Source organism: Limanda limanda, chromosome 2 (genome assembly GCF_963576545.1).
Source record: "Limanda limanda chromosome 2, fLimLim1.1, whole genome shotgun sequence".
In the NCBI taxonomy this organism is placed as follows: domain Eukaryota; kingdom Metazoa; phylum Chordata; class Actinopteri; order Pleuronectiformes; family Pleuronectidae; genus Limanda; species Limanda limanda.
In genome coordinates, this window is record NC_083637.1 from 15,039,035 (window position 1) to 15,053,239 (window position 14,205).

Here is a 14,205-nt window from a genome sequence, read left to right on the forward strand (position 1 = left end):
GTGCTGATGTATATATGCATGAGCATATGTGGAAGTGAGTTGACTGTCTTATATTATGCATGTTTATGTGCGCCTGTTTAGTATGGATGTGTCACACTAGTGCCCTGTCGGACTCGTTACTACTTTCAGTGATGCCCCTGGTGTCCTTGGCTTGAACGTTTTCATGCTCCTGTCTCTCTATCATATTTCTTTCTGCTACATATATTAGAGAGGACCCCAAACTCCCATCTTAACCTTTCACACCCCGCCCCCTGACCCCCATCCCACCCTCTGTTTCTCACCGTCTCATTAATAGAACAAGGCTCGACAGGCCTGCCTAATCTAACCCACATGCCAATAGTGCGGTGCCCATTCTCTCTCCTGCTGTAATGAAGCAAATACTCTGAAATCTGCTCTTTTGTGTGTGTGTGTGTGTGTGTGTGTGTGTGTGTGTGTATGTGTGGTTGTGTGTGTCTCTGTGTGTGTGTGTGTGTGAGGCAACACCATACCTGGCAATAGAAACTCCACTTTAGCCAGGGCCAAAAATGAGACACAGCAGGGAGGGAAAGTTGTAAGGTTGAGTTTTTTACTTTAAATCAGTTATGATTTACACACACCCACACATTACGTACACACAAACACACACACACACACACACACATGCACACGCACGTGTACACATCAACGAAAGCTCATCCACACACAGACGTTTCAGCAAATTAATAGGGAGTGGTGCGGCACATAGACTCACCTCCTGATTGTCTCTAAGTGTGTGGTGTGTTTGTAGCTGACACTTATAGACCACACAGTGCTTCTCTCCCCCCTCCCCACACACACAGACGTTATCTTATCAAGAATCTAATGCAAATTAACATGAATTGGAAGTTAGTGTTAGATAAGGATGGGTGTGTCAATATGTGAAAATCTTCTCTTAACATATTAACTTAAACTAGTTTAAAGTATAGTTAACGTAAACAAGCAAATATAAATAATTGCAAAACATGTAACAAATTAGCAAAACAATATCATATAATATATCAAATTTAACCCCACTACAATCATTTATCACTTAAGTGCTTCATAGAGTAAAATACTCAAGCTCCAAATTCATAATCAACTGGCCACCAACCGCTAATGTGTCCGTGCATCGCAAGGTGCTTCAAAATGTTTGTTGTGTTCTTCCCTTTAACACAGAATTGTTTTCAAAATACAGTCACACTTTAACTTAACGTTAAGCTTTAGGGATTTTGTTGTTGTGTACGTGTTGCTAAAGACATGAAGAGAGTGAGTTAAGTGTAATGTTAACTAGTGTAATGTTGTAATGTTAACCAGAGTTAAGTGTAATGTTAACTAGACATGTGCACTGATTTCTATGTTGCCTGTAAGTAGGGCAACTATTTCAATACATAGCTCAGACACAGACATATGCAATGTAATTCGGTCTGGTAGGTACCAGCTGTGCCCTACGCAGCAAAATAGTTTTGGCCGAGATTTGGCCAGACACTGACACACTGCCACACTGCCACACTGCCTACTACCACGTGGTATGATTGCCCTTGGGTGGTCCGCTCCTGTTTGCCAGATCTGGACCACAAGTAAGCCATAGCAGTACCCTGTGTCAACCAAAGCTGCCAAAGGTGGCCAGAATATGTTTGTGCTACTTTGGCCATATCCACCTTTTACCACATGGGCCACTTTATATTCAAATCTAGATTAAACCACCGCATTTCTTTCAAAAAATGCCCACGTTTGTTTTGAGATGTTTGGGCCACATTTGCTGTGGCTCACAGGTCACATCTGTTTTATGGGCCACAAGAACAAGTGCCACATCATTGCCTAAAGTGGCCCACATCCGTCTGCTGTCTGGGGTAGACACCGAGGCCTGAATTTGGTTCCCAACCCAAATCATCTACCAAGATTGTGAGTGTGCCCACATTCCACTGGAGTTCGCATGCCGTGGTATAATGCTGGAAATATCTGTCAGTGAGTGTGTGAGAGAGTGACTAATATTGGCCAGTTGATCGCACACACAGACGGTTCCCAGCTCGCCTCCACAAGATCCAGGAAGCACTGCAGGAAACTGGGATGGGATGTGTTAGTGTGAATGTGTGTGTGAAAGTTTCAGAGTTTTTATATGTTTTATTAGGAGGAAGTGAGGAAAGGGAGGGGATGTCGGTGGAGAGAGTTCTGGCACTTTGTCGAAAACGTTGAGCATCTGTGTGTGTTGCATGAACGTCTGTATGAACGGCATGTGTGTGTCTGTGTGTGTGTGTGTGTGTGTGTGTGTGTGTGTGTGTGTGTGTGTGTGTGTGTGTGTGTGTGTGTGTGACAACTGCTCTATGTCCTGGACCACAGTTGGTGAGACATCCTGTAGGGCTTTGTGACACAGCAGGAGGCCGCATACCCTTTTGACTCTGCTGCATGTGTGTGTATCTGTGTATGTCTGTGAAATGTGTGTGTGCTGCACATGTGTGTGCTGACAGGATTTACTATTCGTCAGTCCATCCTGTCATCACCTCATAACTCCTGGACCGTTTGGGCTCCTGACACGAGAGAGACAACGTACTAGAAGTTTAGTCTTTTTTTTTCTTTTCGATATCACAGGTTCAAATTTAACACTTTATATATTTACAACTATTAATGTGAGACTATCAAAAACCAACATATCTGAACATTTGGCCATGGTGGAGAGATTCTTTTGATGTAACCACGAGTTCTTATCAACTAGTCTGTTCATGTTTTTGTAGTTTTCTTCAAGAAGTGGGACATGTTGTTGCTGTCAGGGATTCGCCAAATATATATAAAACTCTGAATTACAACAAAGCGGTTGAAGTTAATAATTTTCCCACTCAAATGCTTAATAATTATGGTCTGAGCGAAATTACTTGAATATTGCCACAAGGGTTTATTGTAGCTGTTCTGAAGCTTTCAATGACATCACAGTCTTTCTCAGCAGATGGATTTTGCCCAGATGATTGAATGATGATGGAATTGGTCAAATTAATGTTCTGTATATTAAACATTAATGTTGAAGTTCCGTTCCCGAATTTGGAAAAAAGGTTTGGTTCAATTACTAGATACTGCATGAAAATGTGTAAAACTAATGAACACACTTTTGGTTGTAACAAAAGTACCAAAGAGACACGGACGTGCACTAAACAAATTAATATAAAAATCTTGAAGCCAAAACGATGATTGCAATGCGAGTCAAACTGGCCACTGTTGCTTTTATATGTAACATTAATGTGGGCAGTGGAGGAGGATTTGTAGAGTTTAAACTGTAGATGAAGAATTCTCATTTGTTACAAACTTTCTAAAGTCACAACAAAACTGATTTCTAAATGTGCGTATGGGATAAAGAAGGAGGGAAAGAGAGTATAGCAACAACAACAGGTATGAATACGTATGTTGGTCAAACCCTTTGGCATGCTGGTGGCTTTTCGTCACATTGCACCCCCCCAGTGTAACCTGCAAATGTCAGACGAGTAAAGTGGAAATTTGGCTGTTTGTATGTGTGAGCGTGTTTGCCAATGTGTTGTGTGCAGGCTTCACCGATCAGAGTGACTTTCCTGTCTCCTTCCCTGTCTGTCCGTGCAGTCATGATGTGAACACAGCACCAGACTGACAATGGAGAGAGGGACAGTGTGAGTGAGCGAGACAGACAGGAGCGTCTGGGGCCTGTCAGTCAGATGGACGGACAAACGGACTGACAGTGCTGCAGAGGCGTTGGCAGAGAGTCGTGATTGGGTGATTCCTCCAGGGAGGGGCTGTGATATTCTGTGGTCAGTTTGGACAAAGCTGCAGTTGATCCTCTGAATGTCACCTACTGATATATTATACAACAATATAACTTTTTCTATCTTCGCCACTTTATGCTGAGTTTGCTTTTCTCCTAAACTAGCTATAAGCGATAATTATTGAGGATTTACATGATTATTCATTGTTGCTAACAGTGACAAAGTATGATGTATTACTATATATGCGACTGGGCTAAATAAAGCACAATTGTCAGATGCTAAATCCACATCTGCTTCACTTCTGGTGAAGAAGTTACCCAAGTATTTGCCAAAATAATCAGATTGCCTGGATCTGGACCAATGACAAACAGTAAGTGAGAAGCTTGTGAACATACTGGAGCATTAAGCAGCTAAAGACCCTTTGTCCTGAAGGGGAAGCGATAACTGGAGCACCTCAGTGAGTTCTGATGGCGGAATCGATAGAACCTGGAGGGATGGTTCACACACATGGTTCTACTAATGTCCATCCGGGACTCGTCTGAATATTATCTCTGAACTTTGGACTCAAATGGAGAAGGAGAGGTTCAGAGACTGAAAAGAAGAATGCAAAAACATTTCAATTCATTTCAAACTTTTTCAGTTTTGACATAGAGGATCCCCTGTTGAAATCTTCCACTGTCGATGTGCGTACCTTGCAGTGTGGTTGTGCTTATGTGTGTGTCTGTGCGTGTGTGCCTTAGCGTATTTAAGTGTATGCAGGCAGTGGGATTATTGATTTGCAAGGGTCACTGGTATTGAAATTCAAGGTGGGCTTTTCTGTCTTGTCCATTCCCCTTGGCTGACATAGCTCCCTGCAGATCTGCATGCACTCTATACACCCCCTGTTCTCTAATTCATTAGTTTCACTCACACACAAGTATCAGAAACCATCATCTGGCATGGAAGTAGCTGCTGGAGCAAGTCTGCAATTTCACCTTTTGGGGGGGAAATGCACAACGCAGCATACTAAATGCCATACAGATGTAGAACGTGCAGGGATCCCACTGTTTGCTCTATTGAACTGGAAAACCCTGCTACACAAGTTTCCAGCAATTTATGGAAAAATAATGTTACCTGTGTTATAAAGAGTATTTCACAATACATTTATTGACACCCGAAAGTCCAAACCATGAGCTGAACCATGGTTTATAATTGTTGCATTGCAAACAGTTGATCTGGTTAGATTAGCTTTAAAATTGCAATTTAAGGAGCAAGCAAAAGACTGCTGTATACATACATATGTCCTGTCGTCATAACCTGTGGGCTCGGTCTACCGCTACTTGACATAGGTTTGTAGATTGGAGTGTATCTAACGTTTTCATGTTAGACGCTTGTATAAAGAAATGTTTTCATACTGCAAATTAATCAAATCATGGTTGAGTTTGATCAAGTTATGGAGTAAACAAGGTTGGTGTGAAAGTCTCCTCGATGACGATTCAAAATCTTGGCTGAGAATCTATTTCTTTTATTGTCCAAAGAACATGTCATGGATACTTGATTTTGGTTTGATGGGTCACGGAACTTCTTTCTCCTTGTGAGTGATGCTCTGCTCAACATTCATCCCACTGCTCACAGGAGTTGCCCTGAAGAATCAAATCAATCTGTGCTGGCAGCTGGAAGCATCTTGAAGAGTTGCGAGACAACCCCCCCGCTGCCTTTAGCTTCATTCTCTATCTGCAATTCAACCTACAGTTTTGGTGCCACAGAAAACTAGGTACAAAAGCTGACTGTCAATATTGTACATTTGAAATCTAGTGGCTCTTATCTATACACCACAGCAGCAAACTCCCCGATGAAAGAAGTTACAACAGTCCAGTGATGTGTTTCATTAACCCTATAAATTACACTGCAGATACACTGGAGCCAGAGAAGATTTGTTCCTTTTGGCATACAAAAGTTTTTGGTGGTGCATCATCATTCAGAAACTATATAATATTTCTTTTTTTATTATGTATCCAAGGAAACCAAAGTGGGTTCTTACAAAACCTGCCACATTAAACATGTCTGAAGGATTCACTGTACGACATTCTCCAGATTTTTCTCTTCCCATCCTCTGGAAACGCCGGCTCACCCAGTTTCCCACGAGCAGGGAGCAGCTCTGCTGGAGAGTGAGCGTAGGCTTCTGTGGTGGGAGATGATTTTATTCTCGATGCTTCCGTCAGCGTGTTAATATAATTGCAGTATCACCGTAATTAAGTGCTGAACTGGTGTGAAAACCCGAAGGCTTAAAGCTCTGTCACTCTCTGTCTCTGCTCAGGGACCAGTAGCCTCAACACCCATCGAGTGCTAAGTGACCTTTTGAATGCTGACCTCCTTTTGAACGGTGACCTCCGGCCAGGTTCAAGAGACACCACAGCCCCAGAGCAGGCCTGTCATCTACAGGGCCTGTCTGGTTAACCACTGCCCAACAAGCAGGAAGTTCATGTGTGTGTGTGTGTGTGTGTGTGTGTGTGTGTGTGTGTGTGTGTGTGTGTGTGTGTGTGACAGGGTAACAGAAGAGCTTTATGAGTGTGACCTACATGAAAGGTCTCAATGAGCCACAGGACATCCAATATACATGACTTACAGACACACACACACACACACACACACACACACACACACACACACACACACACACACACACACACACACACACACACACACACACACACACACACACACACACAGACACACACACACACACACACACACAATGGCTGATGGTTCCCATGGTGACTGTGTTCCACTGAGTGGGATTTTCCAGGCGGCGTCCGGAACAGTGGACACTCCAGAGTTTGTCCTGGAAGTTCACTTTGATCTAAGTCAGTAGATCAAGGGAGGACAATTCCTGACCCTTTAGACACACACACACACACACACACACACACACACCACAGACACACACAGATCCAATGTTTCGGACATGCACACAGCTTTAGACATTGCCTATTTATTCAGCCAATTCCTCCAGTTGAAATCCAGACAAGGCCAAAAACCGAGCTGACATTTGAAGAAGAGAGGACATGATAAATAACAATGTCGACATTTCTCAAAACCGCTCACACCCTGAAGGTCTAATACGCGTCCTTGTAAAGATAGAAGACTCACAGCAGCTCTGCATGTGTCTTTATGACGTCTCTGGAGAAAGGGTGGACTAGACACTAGTTATAAACTCTCTTTCTCTCGGGCTGACTCAGACAGCAGGTTTTATAGGACTGGCACCGCTTTGTGTGTGAGTATTTGAGAGTGACAGTGTGTGTGACTGCGGACGTAATTAAATTCAGTGGGTTTCTACCTTGCACTACTGACACATTTATTATCTATCTAAAATCTGTGGTGACAGCTAAAAGAAACTGATAGAAATAAGGTTGAAAGATTAATCCTTATTTTATCAAAGTTTTCCATCAACGCCCGTCCAAACAAACAGCTACACTGATGCCTTTTAACACTAAATGCATTAGTGCAAATGTATAGTCTAGTATTTGCTGGTGAAGACCACGAGATGCTGTGGAAAGCTTGGCGGAAAGTTGTGTTCAGATTATGTTTTGTTACGTTTCGTTTTGAACTGGACCCGAAAGCTGACACAGAGACTGATCGGTTTGTGAGTGGAAAAATAGTATTTTAATGAAGAACCGAGGAAGAGAGATAACAGGCCGAGACTGAGCAGATGATGCTATGAGCTGGAGAATAGGCAGGTGGGCTCTGGCGATCCTGAGGCACAATAGCGTTACATGGTTTCACGAGAAGCATACAAAAATAATACAGTTGACATGTAGATCGGCCCAGAGTGTGTACCACTAAGGAGACTGAACAATCTGCAGATGAGTGGAGAGAAGACCGGGGCTCTTGTAGGGCTGCTGATTGGGAGATTGAAACATGTTGTGGAATACATGCCAGGTGCCAGGACTGCCAAACACACACACATGCACACACACACATGCACACACACACACACACACACACACACACACACACACACACACACACGCACACACACACACACACACACACACACACACACACACACACACACACACATACACACACACACACACACACACAGGGAAGGAGGAGACAAGGGGGGAAATAAAGAAAATAGGGAAACACAGGAGTAGCAGCCTGAGCCGTGACAATTTTGTCAATAAAAACTGTTTGGTCACCTTTAATACTCACTTACTCCCTATATGTGTTATTTTCCATGATTCTCTGTATTTGTATGTTTTTATTTTTAGAAGATCCATCCATCCCTCTATCCATACATCCATCTACCCTGGAGCCAATAGCCGACATTGGATGAGAGGTGGGGTCCACCCTAACAGCAGGACTGACCTACAGAGACAAACAACTATTCATACTCACGTTCAAATCTCTATTTAACCTAAGCAGTATGTCTTTGGACTGTCGGAGGAAGCCGGAGAACTTGAAGAAACCATTTGCTCGAGGTAAATATTTAAAATGTTGGCATCATAGGTTTGACCAACATGCATGTCAAGTCTTTGTGACTCAGTATTCCTGAACTGAGCTCTACCCAGACAACGTCATTATTCAAACCTCATTACCTTTCCAATCATTTCTCGGTACCTGGACTTTCTCGCATGTTGGGGAAACACCAGCTGAGTCCTGTGTGGTGACGTTCAGGCCCCAGAAGAGCTCTGGCTCTGAAAACCAAGCGAAAACCAGAACCACAATCTCTCTGAAACCAAGTGCCCGAACAGAATCATACTAAACCATACATCAGGCTTAAGCTGCTAAGAGAAGATACTGTGTTGCATAACCAGACATGGTGGAGAAAAGGAATGAAAATCTGTACATTATGAATGTTTTGCAGAAACGCTCCAAACATTTTGCAACTTGGCAGATACAACTTGTTCATTGACAACATTTCCTTATCATAATAAAAATCATAATCGGACAGGATTACATTCCCTTCACGTGATTTCTGGTCCAAATTAGCTGTCTATAAACAAAATGTCTGGGAGACAGGGTGGCTGCACGGCCGGAAAATATGTTTTTTTTAATGATTAAACTTTCCACTCGCACTTGTCCATTCTTAACTTCAACATGAATTTGATTTCCAATCATATTATCAGGAAAACATTATGTTCCTGCCTGAAGCTACGCACTCAGTTTTATATTGAGTTACAACATATCTCCAGAACACATATAATCAGATCACTATTAATAATAATACTTATTATGACTATTATGATCATTATCATTTGGAGTTGTACGTGTTTTGTAAGTCAAAGAGTATTTCTTTTCCTGTGTCCTCAACAAACATTCGAGTAAACAAAAACATGAATGATATTGTCAGATTTATCACACGTTTGTCATTTTTTTATTTTTTCCACTGGAAAAAATGTCACAGGGTTGTGCATGGCTGGAGAAGGGGTGTGTTCAAATTATGGTTCTGGACTGGCACCGATCTCTCGTGTGTCATAACCTCACTCTCTGTGAGGGGAAATTTCCTGTAACGCGATCCTCAAATACAAGCTGGATGTCTGGGAAATGTTTTCACAATGTCACAATTTGGGCTTTCTACAGACACAGATTCAACGTCTGGAAATAAGAAATGTCAACTCATCGAAATGACAGAGCTGAAAATATGAAGGAGCAGTCACTTCTATCTTTGTCTGTCTGCCTTCCTTGCCCTCATCTTTGTAAGGACACAGATTCCTCTCATTCTTCAAATGGTAATTTCCTCTGTATTGACGGACGCATCCTGTTAAAGTTGTGACAAAAGAGCCAGTTAACACACACGTGCACCTGTTGGGACTGGGTTTCACACACACACACACACACACACACACACACACACACACACACACACACACACACACACACACACACACACACACACACACACACACACACACACACACGCACATACACACACGCACAAGCTTAGTGCATAGTAAATGAAGTAAGAGGAAAATGATGTTAGTTTACTATAGGCTAGGCGTTGGCACTCAGAAACACCAAACTCAACCCATCTCTCTCTCTCCCTCACACACACACACATTGTAAACACATATACACACACATACAACATTACGATTAGTTTGAAAAAGGTAAGTTATCAAGAGTCTCAAGCTGTGACGCTCTGGGAGCAGCAAACTGACGGCTTCTCACTACAGGGCATACATAGAAAGGTCGTGACGAAAGGAAACGGTCGACTCTGCGCAAACTGCGGCTCTGCAAAGTCCAAGATTGTTTGAAACACTTGGTGGCATTATGAGCCATGAAGTTCAATCCATAAATCAAGGTTTTTCCGACATTTCATAATAAACGTGATATTGAAACCAGCATTAAATGTGTCACATAATACAGTCAGGTAATTTGGGTTTGGGCTCAAAAACCCCATTTAAGTTTGTAGTATCTCTTTAAAGAGCATTTGTCTAAGCAGTGGATTTCTCCAAACCTCTAATGATAAAACCCAGATTCAATATCTTAGACTTTGGCAAACTGACACTTAAGCTTTCAAACTTTTAACATTTGTTCTTGTGTGGTTTGTATACAAATCACACAACCTCCCTGCACAAAGAGAGGCACCATAAACACTGGGAATATGACATCACATTGTTTTGTGTTGCCGTCTCCTTCTCCAGTTCATTTGTGGTTACAGTTGAGTTTTGTGTTTCCATTTTGCAAAGCTTGTCAGAAAGCGTGAAAATGCCCACATGTCATGCAAATATGTTTTATATGAACATGTTTTATAACAGTTAATTAGGCCTCAAATTGTTGCTCAACTTTTCCAAGCGTTTTTTTTTTTTTTTAAACGACCGCCTCAACTGCTGAGCTGATCCGCTCTGTGGGGATCCGGGCAAATGACCAACCTCTACTTTGATATTGTTTTCTCTGCTGTCACTGCTGCTGTATCTCAAACTGGCACTCTAAGCCAGTGTTCGCTTTGTTCGAGCCACATGGGAGCGAAGAAATGTTTCCCAGACACTTCAGTCCCGTAAAATGATTTTCTCATTTCCCAATAACCCTCGCGGTCCCTCGGAGAAGAAGGAATTTTGTTCACATAAATCACCTGACGACTTGATACGAACATGTAATTACAGTTGTTCAGTGTTCTGATCGTGTTGTGGTCGTGTTCTGGTAATTTTCTCTCCAACCTGTGGATGTTATGGATGTAACAGGAGACAGAGCCCCAGAGGCTTCTTATCACAGCCATCAGCAGGTGGGCTTTTAGTTTACAGAAGCACACATGCGCATACACACACACACACACACACACACACACACACACACACACACACACACACGCATGCAGATGCACACATATACATAGTGAAACCTGTGCAAGAACAGCCCCTGGTGAAATACCTGAGAATCAAGAACCGTAATTCCAGCCCCCACTCCACCCCCCATGGACACACACACACACACACACTAACACATTTGTGCAGCTATCTAATTAGAACTTTGCATTGACTTCCATTCTTTGTGGACAGCCTAACCAAAAGTCTATTCCTAAACTTAACCCTGACCAATTCATGACCAAGCCAGATCTCAACCACACCCCTAAGTGTAACCAGGAGCTCAGAAATCACATTCGACCTCTTTGGGACCAGACTTTGGTCCCCATAAGGTTCCCTGGTTCCGACAAGGCCTGTGTTTATGCTGGAGAGGTAACGAAAACGGCTGCACACACACACACACACACACACACACACACACACACACACACACACACACACACACACACACACACACACACACATACACATACCTCGGAGTAAAGCAAGCGTAACAGAGCACTTGCAGCTAAACCCCCCCACCACCACCATCACCCCTCTCCTCAAGTTTAATCTGATTTCACATTCACAAAATACAGGAACACACACACACTTTGAGGAGGAGGTAGCAGTAAGAAGGTGTGTGTGTGTGTGTGTGTGTGTGTGTGTGTGTGTGTGTGTGTGTGTGTGTGTGTAGAGTTTCTGTGTTGAAGCCTTGTGTAAACACCTGTTAGTAATCTACCAGCTGAGATGATTCCAGATGAAACAGAACCTGTTTTTTCAGTTCCTCTTAAAGTATGTTTCAGTCTGCTTCACGTCTCAGCGTGAACCCGGCGAGGCCACACTGGACTCGGCGGCGTGCTGATAGGAGCCTGGCAGCTCCGTGGCGATCCTGCAAACGGATACGGCGCCTGCGTCGTTCCACGTGATGGTTACATGATTGCTGCTACACTTCTTCTGTTCTGTTACCGAAACTACAAAGGAGCTGGTGGAGGATCTGGAGGCCGAGCACCGAGTTGGATGCAGGGTAGGGATTTTCTGCAGTGGCTACCACAAAAGACCGGAGGCCGTGATTATGATAAAAGCCTATTTCATGCTCTCTGTGGCCTGATTCCAAGCCTCCAGTTCACCAAAAGTATCTCAGGGATCATGGATGCAGGGGCCAGCGTGAGGGTCAGCAGACCAGGGGTGCATGCTTCGAAAAGTTTGAGGATGCTGTCCTTCTTGTTGTTGCTTTTCTCATGTAGGTTTTAATTTCCATATCGTCCTTTTATCTACTTTGTTAACTTTTGGAAAAACTTGAAACTTCCCAAAAGACAACTTTTTCTTGACCTCATTAAAAACCATTTTATCAAGCACAAGTTTGCACATTTATACAAAAAGCTTTGTAACTCACACATTGGTTCTTTTGGTCCTGCGTGTGTTGTTCTGGGCTCCGGCATCTTGGTCCCGCTGCTCCTCTGCACGACACTAAATAAATGAGGAGGCTGCATCATGACTAACATCAGTCTGAACGTGGCCTCAGTCGGGGCTTTCTACTGTTATTGCCCCTCAGTAATGGTGATGGCAAAATTAGATCTTTCCAAGCAGAGACATTTGCCATGTGGCTCTTCTACCAGATGTGTCATAAGACCAAATATATATGTATACATATACTATACACATAATACAATGTGTGTGTTGTCTAGTTATTACTCATATTGTGGGGACCTAAGTCTGTTTAAACAGTTACATTATGGAGACTTCCTTATGGGGACAAAAGGCAAGTCCCCATAATATAAATCATTACATTTAATAGTGAGTATGTTTTAAGGTTAAGGTTTAGATTTAGGCAATGAGTAATTATTTTGGGTTAGAGTAAGTCTCCAGGAAGTCAATCTAACTGTGACTTGTTTTGAAAAGTGCCACACAAATAAAGTCATTATTATTATTATTATTGTTAAATGTGTTTTTGAGAAGAACAATTCCTAATCAAACATTTCCTCAAAATGAGTCACCATGCGTAGCCTAATTCTTCCCTAATTTGCCACAAACTGTTCAAACAAGATCTCTTCTTACGATAGTCCCGGCTGTGGTCAGAACAACCCTCGGCGCTGCTTAGTGGAAGCGCTGTCTTCCAGCTCCACACCCTGTGAGAAAAATCCTGTTTTCCTTTCTCCGCAGAATGGAAAGCCATTTCACATTCTTTCCTCAGGCGAGGGGATAGCGAGTGAAGCCGCAAAGGGGGGGAAATAAACTGTAATGGTAGTATCAGAGCACAATAATGATAGATGCAGGTTTCAGGCCTAATCCACGGGGATACATATGCGGGGTATGATGGGATTGATAGGAGCACTTAGGTATGCTGTGCTGCTATCGCTCTTGTGCTGCTGCCGATGAGGCTGCTGATTGACGGCCCGGCGAGGACCAGCCTGGTGGGGTCAGGTCTCTGGGATGAGATTCATTTACCTTCATTTACATATCAATCTACCGAGCTGGAGACTGGGATTAGGTGGGAATTGTCATTTCATTGCTATTCAGAGTGTCTTATCAGTGGATTGCTGCTTACGTGTCCTCTACATGACGAGTGCTAATTTCTGCTGTCAAGTAGAGAGCGAGTGTGTATGTGTGTGGGACAGAACGAGAGAATATCTTCTGCCAAACTGATATGATGCTTGACATTTCATTTACTGCTGCTGACCGGTGAGGTTAATAATGCTACCAAAAGCAATCAGGGCTACACACACGTACACACACGTACACACAACCACACACACATGCTCATGATACATGCACAAGCAGACACAGACATATTCCACCTAATCCATTCCAATCATGTCACCGTAGTTATGTGGCCATAAATAATATGTCATTTTAAGCTGGGAATTTAAAACCATCGCAAAAATCTCATCTCCCCATCATCAGCAAGAGATCTCTCCCAAATACAGTGTATACACACACACACACAAACAGACCTCATCTACAATGAATACATAGCAGATACTGTGTGTGTGTGTGTGTGTGTGTGTCCGATGGTTTGGATCCTTTCACCGAGGTTTTATATGTGATACTTAAGAACAGTACCACAGCAGACAGGAACCTGCCTCTTGTGGCTTTTCGATTGGCTGCCAGTTGTTCAGTGCTTCCTATCTTGGCTTGGGAGTCGTCTGGTCTGTGATGTATGAAATAGTTTAACTCTCGATCTTAAAGCGATGGTTTGACATTTAAAATAATGCAAATCACAA